A 12,111-nucleotide genomic window follows, 5' to 3' on the forward strand; every position below is an offset into this window, starting at 1 on the left:
TGCCTACTAGCAGCCACTCCAAATCATCACCTTTGTTTGCTTTCAGATGTTATCAGCATCCAACTGCAAGGATGAATGAAGTGATACATCTGGCTCACTGACCAAAACATGAGGAGTGTTTTCCCGTGCTCTTAACAGATGCCAGCAGCAGCACACAGCTGAACTGGCCCTTCCATAACCTAATCCCTTTCGAACATGGCTGCTGATATGTTCATACCTCATGCTTATGTGTCTTGGCTTTTCATTTTATGTATGGAATTGTTTGCATAAGGTCAATGTATACAGCAGTAACATTCCCTCTGACTACACAAGCCCAGCTGCTCCTGCCCCATATTTCAACCAGCTTCCCACTCCATCTAAATACAGCAATGATATAATTGGATTGCACAGGAGCAAAACTGATCATTTTGAGGTCAGAGAATACACATTACTCGCTTTGTGAATGTATATTTCTTCAGTGTATTTTGCAGCAATTCTAAGCAGGTTTCAGGCCAAGTCTCTTCACAAAGGGCTTTTGCATGACCAGAAGAGCAGTACATTACTGCAGACAAGTTTACCAGTGTTGTTCCCCTGTACACCTCACTGCAGTGTGTGTGCAGTGCCATGTCTCAAGAAGCATGTATGGGGACAAATCTTTTGTTTGCATGTAGCCAATAGCTTGGAAAAAAAAAAGCCAGAACTAAGCAGCTTATTAAAAACACGGAGAAAGGGAAAAATCCCAAAGCAAGCTATTTTTAGCTCTGTATAAGCAACATTTTAATTGTTCCAAAAATATTTATTGAAAAGAGATTGAAATATTAACATATGGACACTACAGTATTTTGCAAAAGGTCTGCTGAACAGTTGGATAAGCTGAGAAACAATAATTTTTGACTTTTAAGAATAATGAAAATGAATTAAAATTGCCTACCTAGATATAAATTAATGCAGAGTTATGATATAACTGTTGCAAACATCTTGTTATCTCATTCTTACCAGTTCACAAGTATGCTAGTTTGCAAAGTCAAAATTCTAGTATGTATTACAGAACTCAAAGAGCAAGTTGGAATTATGTTGTAAACACATTTTCCAGTGTTCTGTTGCTCCAGAGATGTTTTTTGTTGCTATGGGAGCATGTTATTGGGCTTTGGGGTAAAATTGAGTTACCTAACACACTGCTTATTTAGGTTACAGTTTTAAAGTAATTTCCTACAGGTCCTTTGAATTCTGGATATCTCCTGATGCTAGTTTATGTGAGCCACTGATTTTGGTTTTGGATTTTTAGGAAAAAGGCACTCTTTCTGGTTGTATCAATCATAAAATGGGGCTCTGTGATGGGGACTAAAATTAAGACTAAGAAAGGCACGGATCAGCTAGTACATAATACTTAGCTTGGTGTAACTAGGAGCAAGACACAAGCCTCTGCCATACCAATTTCCATGATTTTCATTTACATGTATGGAGTGTTTTGCATACTGTGACCTCTCAATTAACATTATTTATATCTCAGTAAACTACCATGCTACTTTTCCAGATGTCCTAATCCTTTATGTAAATGCACTTATTAAACCCAGCCACCAGGCTCAGTGAAACCTGCCAAATCCACTGTGTCTGGACTCACACACTCCATAGACTAAGCTTTATTTGCATAAACTTGTTCTGTAAGTGTAATCTTACTTATCATCTGAAGAGTTAAAGTTTCACTAATGTAAATCCCTGACAAATCAAGCACAGATGTAACTTTGCCCTCAGGCTCAGCCTGTCGATTCACTGCCACCCTTGTATCTTTTCCCTGCTCCTTCCTCCAACCCCTCCACCATTCTCCCCACTCTGCAAGTGTTTCTTTCAATACTAGTAGTCATTTAGAACTGTTTATGTAGATACATTTCAGGTACTAAACAGGACACTGGAAATTCGTCATTTGGGCTTTCCCCCTTAGATGAAATTGTCTCTCAAAATAGTGTTGGCCTGTAATTCTGGGTGTCTGTTTTTACCACCTGGAAAAATGTGCTCTGTCAGTCCCAGGTGCCAGACTGATTGTTGCAGTTTGCAGGTGATGTTCCAGATAAGGAGCAGAGCTCAATAAATACTTAATGTAAGCTGGCAAATTCCACAAAGCATCCAAGGAAAATTTAATCAGATGGCAGCAGGAAGGTGGTGATGGGATAAATCCCCAAAAAACACCAGAAGGAAGTAGATGATGGGGTGAGGAGATGATTCTTCATATTCCTTTGTCTGTGAGAAATGAAAGTTCCCTTCCAGTCATAAAATCAGCAGATTGAAAACCAAAATAAGATCTGCCAGCCTTCAAACCTTTTATGAAAATGAGGAAAATGTTATTTTTGAATTCAGACGGTGTTGGCATACACTGGGTTTGTTTCTGATTACTTTAAGTTCTGAATATGTTTCCTTTGCTGGTACCCAGTTGCTATTTATTTGGCTTTAGTCTTTGATCTCCCTTATGCTGGCACATCATAAAAAACATATTCCTGTTTGAATTCTATATTATGCAGCTAGTCTTTGCTCGTTATGTTTGCCCGGCTGGTTGTACATATAGAATAAGACTCTCTTTGTTTTTGATAGACTCCAGGTGTTTATCACTCTAACTTACTAATGGATTGGACCACAGAATATGCATGCAAGAAGAAAACTGAAAAACTAATGGCAGAATTACTGGTTTGATAATTCAATGGCCTCCTGTACCATAACCACAGGAACCACACACATGCATGTGTGCATGCACACAGGGTGAGTTTTGTATAAGCAAGGACCCTTCACTTATTTGGTTTCCTTGAGGTGAATTTTTTATTCTGGAAATTAGGCTTTGTTGCTGGTTTATTTGGCACTCTGAGTTTCCTTTGAAAGCTTTTTGAATTTCGGCCCTGCTCATTCAATTCCACATGATAGTGCATTTAAGGAATGTCCTGTATCTAGCTGAAGTGCTGCAATTCCTACAACTTTCCAGCTCCTCCCTTGTAATTCCAAGGAAAGGGGACATTCCTATCAGCCTGTCAGCCACTGACAGCTCCAGGTAATCTGCATTGCAGTAGCTTGAGAACTGCAGATATTAACTTAGTATGTCAGGTGAGGAGCCAAATCTTTCTATCACTTATTAACCACACTGCTTTACAGTAGCCAAAAATTACTCCTTTTCTTTCCCCCCATTTCTGGTTAATCCAAATTTTATAGTGGGATACTATAAAAATTCTAATTAAAATTACATACCATCAAATTATAATTACCTATTTAAGTGCAAAGGTCTATGAAGGAACTTGGCTTTAACTCTTACCTGGGGCTTGTTACAGCTGCTGCAAAATACACTGCAATGAAAGCTGATTTGAATTTATCTTTCAAAGAGGTTGCAGACAAATCACATCCCTTTAGTGCTCAGAAACTTTCCCTTGTATAGATTATTTGATTATTTGAAATTGTAAAAGTAATCTCAGATTAGCTCATTGATTAAGTTTAATGAGTGAGTCCCTTAATACATAACATTTATATTGTTTCACTTAAACACAGATAATTTAAAACAGTGAAATTGCACAGGTATATTCTGTATGTGCCTATACACACAGGTGAAATAACATCCATGTGAACCTTGTTTTAGTTAGAATTGTAGGTGGATCATAGCAATAGTAAGTGATTTCACTGTGTTATTAGAGGTAACCCAAGCATTCCTCACAGTTTAATTTCCCTGTTTTATTATATTGTTTGTTGATTTCCATACTTTAAAGAGTAGGGATGCCTTTTCAGTCTAAATATGATGCTGTAGTTACCAGTTTCATTAAAAGAAATCCCCACTTTTATAGTACATACCTAAGTACTTTGAATTTTGCATTGAACTTAAGATAGTTTTCTAAGAGCCATAGCAGCACTGAAGTTTGAAAGCACAAAGAGAATAATCTGAGAACAGATTTATCACAGTGAGGTTCACAATTACCCTGGTTACACCTGCTAAATATTAAACACTGATGTTTTGTTAATTTTATCTTTGGCTCCAGGAGACTTTTCTCTCAGAGGTCAAACATGCTTTCTGTGTTGGGTGCTTGCTCTGTTTCCATGCTAATGCAGGGGTTTAGCTAAAATCCATGGGCTTGTCAGGCTTTTTATTGGGAGAAGGAGCTGATGCGGCAATTCAGCACATTAACAAGGAATGCATGCAAGCCTTGTGTTGAGGAGGGTAAGGAAAATAAATGGCAACAGTCTTCTTGCAAATAGTTTGTAGGACTCTCTTCACTGGATCCCAAGTGTTTGACTGTGACAGATGCCCTTCTGCCTCCCAAAACAGCCATTTTGCTGCAAAGTAGACTCTTGCTTCCCAAATTACGATCTGGTTCCAAGTGGGAGTCCAAGTCTAAATCCAAGTCCCAGGTCCCTCCTGGGGTAGTGCTTTGGTTTTGGACAGGTCCTGGTGATCTTCCCTCAAACAGTCACTGCCATTATTTCCAGCAACTCATATAGCAAATGAGTTTAATTCCATCGCCATGAAAGAAGTCAAACTACCCCCTGGCTCTTCTGCTACCAGTGGATCAGGTACAGCTGAAGGCAGCTATTGTCATTTGCAAAGGAGTGGAAAAGAGAGAGGCAAGAACCAGGACAGTAAAGAAAAAGGCAATGAGAAGATAGAGCAGCTTGAGGGAATGCAGCAGTGACAACAGCTCTTAGGTCCATGTGATCCAAAATCAAATAATGCACAGAAGAAGGCAGTGCTATGAGGCATAAAAGGAAAATAAAAAGGACTTACCTGTCTGGTTTTACATTGCTTCAAAACACTTTTTTTGTTGCTTGTGGGAAGAAATGAAAAAGCAATAGCAGTTGCTTTTATACAATACAGTACAGAGCACTATCAATTCCTGCTTATTTTCCTCCCTACCATGACAGTTTAATTTAAAGGGGAAAATCTAATTTCCTGTGCCGATTATATATCCAGTTAATTCCAAATTCTCATGTAACGGTTAAAATTCCTGACAATTAATAGAGGAGGCATGGCTCTGCTGATATAACTTAGACACATTCCCATTGAATTTCTGAATAATTTAAGTTGGAAGGGACCTCCAGGGATCTCCTGGTACAGATCCCCATCTAGAAGTAAGGCCAACTTAAATTATGTTGCTCAAAATTTTATCCACTCACTTGGTATCTCCAGGATCAGAAATCCCATACTTTCTCTGGGCCTCTGTTTCAGTGTTTAATCACCCTCATGGCAAAGCTATTTTCCTAATATGTAATCAGATTTTTTTTTTTTTCATGTGGCAAGTGCTGTTTGTCCCCTGCCTTACTGATGAGCACCAGCTCTGGGGGTAGCTGGGCTCTGTCCTCTCTACACCTTCCCATTAGGCAGCTGCAGCAGTAAATGCCCCATCTCCAGGCTGAACAAACCCAGCTCCCTGATCCTTCTCCCACTCCAGGGACTCCAGCCTGGACTATCCCACCAGCTCTTCACCTGCCTTACTGCAGTATGTCTCTGTCTTTTTTGTGCTTGGGAGCCTGAGCTGGACACAGGACTCCACTGCAGGCTATAATGTTGTGGATTTTTCAGTGGAAGGACTATTGCTGATATCTACATTTCCTGGCTCAGAGATGGGGTGTGAACACTGTAGTATCCCTACAGAGGACACACTGTATTGCACTCTGTGCCAATTTCCACAGGAAGGAAATTCAGGGCTCATAGTTTTCATGGAGCTGTGGATCATTTTCGTAGGTGTATCATCTGCTGGTGTTTAACCTGAGTGCTTCCTCATATTAGAGTGGGCCAGCAAAAAATTCAGTCTCCTTATGGGTGTGCATTTAATAAATATCACTGTGGACAGTTTTTGAAAATACACTGCTAAATCTCATTAAGATAGCTATCAGCTAGTCTCTATTAAAGACTTAATAGGTATTCCTCTGAAAAAAACATATCATTTTAAGTTCTTTTCTAGTTGCTCTGTTATCTTCCCTGTGAGAGTGGTGAATAACTGGAACACCTTGCACAAAGAAGCAGTGGTTCCCTGTTACTGAAGGTGTTCAAGGCCAGGCTGGAGGGCTTTGAACAACCTGGTCTAGTGGAAGGTGTCCCTACCCATGGTAGGAGAGTTGGAACTAGACGGTTTTTAGGCTGGCTTTTTCCAACCCAAACCATTCTATGATTCTTCAGAGGTAGATCAGAGAAAGCATCACCTCTAAGTATTATTGCAATAACTATTTAAATGAAAAAAAACCCACAAACCTTCTTCTTTGTTTGAAAGGAAGAAAAAATGCTGCATATGTCCAGTTTGACATATAACAGGCATCATTTGCAAGGGAGTATTTACTGCTAGCTATCACATACACTTAGGTTCTTCCCTGAAGTTGTGTGACCCTGCTGTATTTACACTGTTAAGTGGTGTGTGCCCTGTGTCATCTGGTACATACTGGGGTTTCCAGCAGTGTCAGGTGCTCATCACTCTTGTTCCTCCTGTCATTTGGAAAGGTGATTATGGAGAGCCTGGAGGCAAATCAGAAAACAGCAGATTAATGCTTACATCAGTGATGCAATCAAAGCGAATGTTTTATGTGTCCTGAACAAGTTAGAACCCACCCAACTCTATATGCAGCAATGATAGAAAAATGTATTTTAGTTATGAACTTTAAGACAGAAAAGTTTTTTGGATAGTCTCTTCAAGAGCAAAATCTCAGGAGCTCAAGACTGTGTCAAAAGCCATGTGATCAAGCATGAATTGTTGCTTTTTAAATTCCAGTAGTCATGCAGCATTACCACTTGTCTATCTTCAGAGTCAACTTTTTAAAGTATCATTGAAATGGGACTTCAGAAGAAGTCTTTATAATACTTTAGCTGCAAGATCTCACGAATAAAAATCCCAACCTGTGAATAGAAGAAAGGCATTTATAAACTCCAGTGATCTAATCAGGCTAAACACTGACTTTTGGGTATCCTTTGGTTTTAACTTGTGACTCTAGGAATGCACCCCTTGTACCCCCACTGCTGGTGGGTGGCACAGGAGCTGAACCTGGATTGACAATAGGCAGGCTTTGCTCAAGTCTCCTGCAGAGGTCACCCACAGTTTGGTTTGACTTAACTGTTTCTATATATAACCTTTACACTTTAAAGCACTTCTAAGACTGATAATTAAATTAAATGTACATGTGAGCAACTCAGTTATTGGGCTGAAAATGACATCTTGGTATGGATGGCAATTGTGACATGCAAACCTGAAATACCTCAAGAAGTGTAAAAGCCAAGGGAATAGTTCTGATGAGTGTTACTAGTGGACTGGCTGCTGTTCTTGCTGGCTGAGCTAGACAAAAGGGTGTGAAGTTCTTATTTCAGAGAACTGGAAGCTTGTGTGGTCATGGAAAGTAAACAGCAGAAAACCAAGATATTTTAAGGGGGGCAGGAAGCTCATTAGTTAGTTGTGAGCCTAACCCTGGTGACCCAGACTGCCTATCCACAGCCTGGTGGCTGTCAGTCCTGTCTGTCTCACCCCTTCCCAGCAGAAACTGCTCCCAGCTGCAGCATCAAAGCACCCTTGGAATCTGTCCCTCCCTGCTGCCCACTGCTCCTCTTCTTGATGGTCAGAAGAGTGCTCAAGAGCTCTGGGGTCTCTGGTCCCAGGAGACCCTACCCCTAAGGGGCCATCCTTTGGAACTGGTGGGAGCCCTGTGCTATACCCCAGGTATGCCAGTTTCAAGAACATTTCAGCCTTCTGTAGTTTCTCCTCTGAAAAAATAGAAAAGCCTCTGCTGTGCTGGCTGTCAAATATCTGCAAAGTATCCTGGCCTCTTCTGTAGGGTCTTCTGAGCAGCAAGGGGGGACAGTGAGAGGATTTTTATTTTGAAAAGGAAAAGGGAAGCAGTATTTGGCTGTAAGTGTATCTGGGGGTGGGCAGAGTGGTAAAGCATGCAGGTTGTATTTCTCAGGGTTGAATGGTAACAAGACAGCAGTAGAAACAAGGCATTCTTTAAGGAAATAAAGAGAGAAATAAAACTGAAAGGGTCCTTAGTGTAACATTTTGAGTTTATGAGGCATTTCCTCCTGCTGATGAATATGGATAATTTAACTTTTCTGCACATTGTTGTTGAAAATGACTGGAGTACAACTACAAATAGATGGCTGTTCTCTTGTCTGCAAATTCTAAACACAAAAATGCAAAATTTGGCATTGGGTTCAGTGTCAGATCCCCTGTGCAGCCAATGGGAATGGTATAGTTTACATGGACATAAAATGTTACCCACAGTCTGGATTGCTAAACCACTCGGGTAAGCAGTGAGAAAACTTATTTATAGACATCTCAATGACATCTAGAAACCTTTTCCTGTGGCTGCATTTCCAAGCATCTTCATTTGCTTACTCTGCACTTTATTGCAAATGTAAGTTGTAATTGCACAAATCTTTTGGAAGGTCAGTTGTAGAAGAGTTGCAAATTAGTTTCTTTTGCAAAGCAACATATATTTGTCAACCAAATGAAAATATTTAATGAAAAAAAAAGATTAAGAAGGGTCAAGCCACCTAATCCAAGCACTGGGACAGCATAGTGGAACTGGAGTGACCAGCTGTTCTCCTGAAATCACAAGTTCATGATCACTGAATAAACCTTTGAATGTGTGCCAAAAATAAAACTTATTAAATTTTTTGGCCGAGCTGTTCAATACCAATCACCAAAATAAGCTTGGCAATAGTAGCATTTGATCTACACAAAGCCAGGATTAATTTGAGAGGTAATTTGGTTGAGGAGAATTATCACAAAAAAATCACAGAATATTCTAAGTTGGAAGGGACCCACAAGGATCCCTGTGTCTAATTCCTGAGTGAATGGCCCATTTAGGGGATTGGACCAACAACCTTGGCATTATTAGCACCATGCCCCAACCAACAGAGCTAATCTTAGGGCTTCCAGGCAAGCTCATCTGAAAATCTGTTCTGTCTTCAACTCCCACATCAGTGCATCAGCTTACAAGACTCATCCTTAATACTCTTTTTGATGACAATAGAATCTCTTCTTTGTGTATCCAATTTTAAGGCATACTTTTTAGCCCTTCTGCTGTTTATATTGCTCCTTTCCTAAATTACTTAGGAGAGGCAGATAATAGGATGATGATGTGCAGAGGCTACTTCAGTGCTGCCTCAGAGGATCTGAGCTGCCAGGAGAGGCTCTTTCTACCTCTGTTAGGCTCTAGTGGGTTTAAGCAAATTCTGCAGAGGAAAAAGCCCCTGAGCATCCCGTGCTTGGAGGCTCCCCAGGCAGACTTGCCTACTTTTTGAACAGGCCCAGTTTAGGGTCAGTCATTCAGATCCTCTTCAGCTTAGGGAAAAATACTTTTTAACCTTAAAATTGATTTTAAAATATGAACATGTGCTCAAAAAGCCAAGGGAGCAGAGGCAAGATGCAAGCTGGAAATATCAGAGTGCCTGCATTGTTGGATCACTTGGCTATTTAATCCCCAGTTATGGGGCAAGAAATCCCTATGCAACATGCAGGAGGGTTTGACAGGAAGTGAGACAGGAGAAAATGAATTGTTGTGTCTTGTGATATGCTGTATGCAAAAGTGAGCCAGGGGTGAAAGGGTATGATGACAAAGCTGTTGGCAATTTAAATCTTGGCTCAGGCATAAAATAAATACATTATTCCTGATGGTGAAATTGGATGGTGCTGTCATGGATTCATTTTGTCTTCCTGGTGTTTTTCTAGCCCCTTCTCTTTCATCTGACCTATGGCATTCATATCTGCACGCCAACGTGCCAAAATATGCTTTGAATGTGTCAGGTTTGAGTGCACTTTAATTGCAACTCAGGCTGCATGCATTTTATCTGAACTCCACATCCAGACACCATTACAAACTGTGCATTTTGGAAGGTTGCACCAGTCCTTCCAAAGATGGCATTGACTGGGGCAGGTCTGCCTTGGGGCATGGTACCACTCTTGCCCCAGTTTTTACTCTGCTTTGAGGGTGCAGGGCTGACCAGCATTGCTGGGAGGGTGGTACATGATTTTCATACAGCTGGGAACAGGGTCCTTAAACTTAAAGAGGCAGCATGAGCTTGTAGAGTTAAAACTGAACTAAACCAAGGCAAACCAGAAATATTGTGGCAGTAACTGGGTGTGTTGAGAACATTAACTTTCCATTTGCGTCCTCTGCATTTTTTCACTTTCATGATTTTCTTTTTCATGTGGTTTGCTTTCTCCTCTTTTTCCCTTATGGTTTTTACATCTTCTGAGCATGACACCTTTTGCCATGCTGTAGATATTAGTGCAGGGGGTCTCTGACTGCTGGTTCTGGCTGCTACTGCAGTGATGGAGATGGGGATTTCCTCTGAGTGCAGGAGGGATAACCAACCTCTGTTTGCATGTGACTGACTCCTCTTGCTCCTGTCAACCTCCTTGCTTTTTTCAGGATGTTTCCTTTTTCAGTTTGCACCAGCGAATAGGCATAGAATAAAAGGAGCAGGTTGATACTTTTGTTTGGATAACTTCCTCCTGCTGCCCCCATTTACTTATCTAAAGCTTATCTGAAACTTTATGGGCCGGAAAGTCACAAAATCAGATGTTCTTGGGAGTGCTTTACTGCTTTCTAGGCTTGGTGTGAGTGGAAATACTGCAGGCACAGCTTGTCACACAGTGTTTTGGTAGCTCTAGCTCCTCACAGCTGCCTAGAGCTTGGCTACATATGAAAAATTAAACAAATGAAATATTGGTGGAATTTGGTAAGCAGTCTGGAGCACAGCCTGCAGCTTTGTGCTTGGCTCACTGCTGCTTTTCCAGGGGAAGGTGAGCCACCCTTTTCCAGTGACTTGGACCCTGACAGCTGCTCCCAGGACCTGTGCTCTGAACCCACCATATTGAAGCCCAAGTGTAAAACGATTTCAAACCCATGCCTTATTTGTGTTTGAATTCCTTATAGAATATTTGGTGCCAGGATTGTGGTTGTGTCTTGGTTTTCCATGGATCTTAATGGAGAGAAAAAAAACCTTTCAGCCATTTAACTAAATATATGTGAAATAGGATTAGCCTGTACCTTGTAAATTTTTATTTTAAGAAACTAAGGCCCTGATCCAATCACAATGAGGTCAGTGGGACACTTTCCACTGATTCAGTGGGTCTTGGATATGGTCCTAAGACATTATTTTCAGAAACAAGGACTGTGAGAAATGTATCTAATATTAGAAATTTATTGTTTATAGTCTTTCTATAATTAAAAGGGCCAGCTGCTGTTAAAAGGTTTCCTCTGAGCTGAATGTCTGCATACTAAATTTGAGTCTGAACCAAAATGAGAGATGTAGGCTCTTGACAACAAAGGTTTTCTGCACAGGGATCCAAGTGGGCTGGTGTCTCAGCTATCCTGTTCCACAAGGCACTGCTGCAAGACATTTGTTCAAGTTCTCCTGCTCCTCCACAAACATGACAGAAGTCTGAAGTCCATGAATAGATTAGGAAAAGCTGTTTACATATGACACCACCACGACAGGAATGCATGTAGCTGGTCGGATCCACACCTCATTTGTGCTGTTCTTGGACAGATGCTACTGAGCCCGCCCTGAAAGAAGTTTCTACTTCTTTGGAGTCCTTAATGGCTTGAAATCTTGAAAGACTGAGACACTTGCTGTCAACACCTAGGTGTATGGACAGCCCAGACCTCCTGATGTATGGAGACCTGCTGGATGGGGAAGTGGCTCTTTGCCAATATTTTGAGTAAATAAAGGGAAATGCATGGGTATGTTGGGGCCATTTGTATGCAGGCAATTCGCTGAGGTAATTTTTCCTTTTACAGCTGCTAAATAATGGGGCAAAATTACCATTTGTGCCCACCATCTGTTTCACCTATGCATGGGATGGGTGGTGTCTCTAGGCAGGAAGTGCAGCTCTTGGGACTGAAGTATAAGATCCAGACTGGAAGACATAGAAGAAATGGAAAAATGTGGAAAAAAAAGGAAAAAGGAACTGATGAGGGTTACCTTCCTTTTGGGACGTGAAGATTTTCTTTGAGTGCTCAGGGTCACCCATTCCTCTGCAGGGAGCCAAAGCACATCCAGGGCAGCTGTCAAGAAACAATCAACATAGCTGAGCATCCAAACACACCCAAATGCTGGTGATAAGAAGTGGAGCTGGGCCACCTCAGAACTGTTTGGGCAAAGAATGGCCCCACTTTTCATGCAGG

Source organism: Erithacus rubecula (genome assembly GCF_903797595.1).
Source record: "Erithacus rubecula genome assembly, chromosome: 2".
Taxonomy (NCBI): Eukaryota; Metazoa; Chordata; class Aves; order Passeriformes; family Muscicapidae; genus Erithacus; species Erithacus rubecula.